Raw genomic sequence first — 3,146 nt, 5'->3', positions numbered from 1 at the left:
CTGAAGCAGAATGGCAAACATATGTTTATATTTTATATAATATTTTTGGATTAGTATAATATATAAGTGGAATACACTTATCTATTGTAAAATAATATACTTAATTATTATATTCTAAAATGTAGTTAGTTATTTTAGAAATATATCTTGTGTGTGTTTAATAGTTAATATAAACGACGATTGGAGATAAGTTGAATAACACCGTATGCGTTGCCTTGAATATCAATGAGGTATGTAACTCCGTGCGAATTACTGTGCACTAAGTAATATTCTGTACACGTGTACACACACGTGTAATGTAGCGCAACTTTAGAGAAAGCGACGCAACATAAAATTAAGTTTCGCGAAATGAGTGCATCGGTACCATTCACGGAAATATTAATTAAACTTATCGCAAATTTTTTAGAATAATAACACTTCCGTTATTTCCGCAAGTCAAAAGAAAGAAAGAAGGAATGAGATGATCGAGTAACGTGCGTCACTGACTATCACTTCAACTATGAATGGCGCTGTTAAATACTTGTATAATTGCAAAATCGAAAATATATGATTATTAATCACTTTTTTACATTATCGCAGCGTTTTGTGTGAGCGACGAGAAATACGAGCCGATTTTCTCGAGCGACGGACGTCGACTGAATATCGACGTTGTCGTGCAGGCCCCACCGAACTTCTTTCCGATCTCTACTGAAGTTCCTATTCGAATCTTGCAGAATCCATCGTAGATATTCAATTTTTTAAGTTCTTCGGTTCTCTTTCACAGATTGAAAATTGGATTGAGAGATATGTTAGCTTTATTATAGTTAGCTTTAAAATTTAATTTAATAACATTGTTTTTATATATTATATTTTTAATTATTATTACATGTATATTTTAATATAAATATTACAAAATTTTTCAGAAAGATATTTGAGTCAGAAAAAATTTTTATGATTAGAAAATTGTTTTATATAATAAATTAATATATTTAAACAGGGCAATTAGGAGTCAGTGTCGAAATTTAAGTTGCGCTATGTGTTAAGTGTGTCGTTAATATAACAAATATACTAATATAACTAATGACTAATATAACAAGAGATATCCTATTCCAATAATCTATTCTAATAAAATCTGTTTCATTACAGTAATAAATGTTTTTATTTTATATTAAAAGTGGATTAGTGATATCACAAAAATATATGCCCGTATTCATAGGCAGGCCTTATATTTAAGGCTTCCTTAAATTTATCTTTTGCGCTCTACGAATTATTTCATTGGCTACTGAATATCTAAAGATAAATTTATAAGGAAGTTTTAGTAAAAGATCTGACTATAAATATGGGCATTAGTATTTTTATCATGCATTTTATTGCATGAGAGTAACGATTTTTTTACGTTCTGCCTTAAAACGATAATCTATTATATAGTAGAGTTTGGAAAAATTGCAAGAAAAATAAACGATTCAACAAAAAAAATCATATATAATTCATTTTGGCTAATATTAATTTATTAAACAGTATTTTATCGTAATTATGCTCTTTGAACAGCTTGTATATCTTTAATATAAGTAATCATGATATTTACGAATGATCCAATTATTTGACATTGAAATCTAAAAATGTGTTTATTATTAGTTGTTTGACAGAAATTTTGATAAAAATCGATCTAATGTTGTTTTGCGATAATTATGTTTTGCGTGAAATTTCTATGTCTTAAACAATTTCTTTATAATTTTATTTCTTTATCAGCGTTTTATTAAATTTATAATTATTTTTTCGTCTGATTGTTGATTTAATTTCCGATTAATGCATGATAAGAAATAATAAATTAATCTGCAAATTCGATTAATAAGTAAATTTTAAATAAACAGTATTATTTAATGGAATATTAAGTTCTCAAGTGCATTTTTATTTGCATTTTTATTTGCGATTATTATCTGCTTGAACTTCCTTTAAATACTTTAATTCTCACCAATTACCGGGCAGTTTATTTAACACAAATGAACAATTAATTTGATTCTAAATAATATGTATATTTATATACATATACATAACATGTAAATCAAAGTTGGTAAGAAACGCGTTGTTTGTAACATCATTACTTTGTTGATAGTTACCTTGTTATAATAACAATTTGAATGACATTGTGAATTTTTTATGATAGTAATGGTAACATTAGAGTTAGAAAAATCAATTATAACTTGTAACAGGTTGAAAAAGTCATTGGTTACTGAAAAGAATATCTCTGAATTTGTAACACTTTTTATTCGTTACTTATAACGTTACGCGTTTGCCAACTCTGTTATTTTTACTTTTTTCAATAAGGAACGCATAACAAGTTATTTTTCAAAGCGACTCTTCTAATTTAACAACCTTAATTAGTTTAGTTAGTTAGCGTTACCGTCGTAAAAAATTGCAACATCATCATCAAATTGTTTTTTAAAAAATAACAGCAAAGTAACTGAAAAATTGTTTTGTTTGATGTAAGTATAATATAGTTTAGTTTGATGTAAATATAACACTGATGTAAATATAATATTTAAATTAATACGTATAGCATTAATCAATACAATTGTAATTATTCTTTTCCAGACTTAAAATCTTTTCAGATGTAAATTATCGATTGTTTTATTATTAGAGTTACAGAATTAATTAATATTACATCATTAAGAAAGAAATTATTTCTCATTTCTGAATAAAATAAGCTATTATTTAAGCTTACAAGAGTCTATTGTATCCTTGAGAATCTTAATATGATGAAATCTTGACACGCGTTTTTTTGGCTAGAATAATTAGTTCCAATTGTGTGCTGCCCACCATCGCGACCAAAATGTATAGAACGTAATACTATCTTTCTGTCAGCAAGCCAGAATGTTGCCAAAGTTATTCAACAGTCTCCTTGGCATCATATCCTTTCCCATCTATTATATTCGCAATTCGTTTTTTTCCCATTTGCCTATATTACGTGTCTTGTATTTCGTCAGAAATAAATTAATCTCGCACATCATATAAATTGATATGACTCGAGGCAATTTATTTACTAGTGTAGACCTCAAACCTCTGTTTTTGTCACGCATTATGATCACGTTTATGTAATATAAGTCATTCTAATTTTGTTTAGCCAAAACGTATCACGTGAGAACAGAAAGAGCATATCTTTATATATA

At 27.2% G+C, this 3,146-nt stretch overlaps 1 protein-coding gene across 2 annotated transcripts in view; it reads right to left on the bottom strand.

Annotated features, from left to right (window-relative positions):
• LOC108690450 (protein 5NUC-like) overlaps positions 1–631 on the bottom strand; it is a 6,758-nt gene extending 6,127 nt beyond the window's left edge. Inside the window, exon 1 of one of the 2 annotated variants that reach the window (XM_018197747.1) lies at positions 570–631. The gene's annotated coding sequence lies outside the window, so the exon portion shown is untranslated. Of the gene's footprint in view, positions 1–561 lie in introns of both variants that reach the window. The other variant, XM_018197746.1, reaches the window with a different exon arrangement.
• Between the last annotated feature and the right edge of the window lie 2,515 nt (positions 632–3,146).

Source organism: Atta colombica, unplaced genomic scaffold (assembly GCF_001594045.1).
Source record: "Atta colombica isolate Treedump-2 unplaced genomic scaffold, Acol1.0 scaffold321, whole genome shotgun sequence".
Lineage (NCBI taxonomy): Eukaryota > Metazoa > Arthropoda > Insecta > Hymenoptera > Formicidae > Atta > Atta colombica.
The sequence above is the reverse complement of the archived record's forward strand: the minus strand, read 5'-3'. Positions and strand labels throughout refer to the sequence as shown.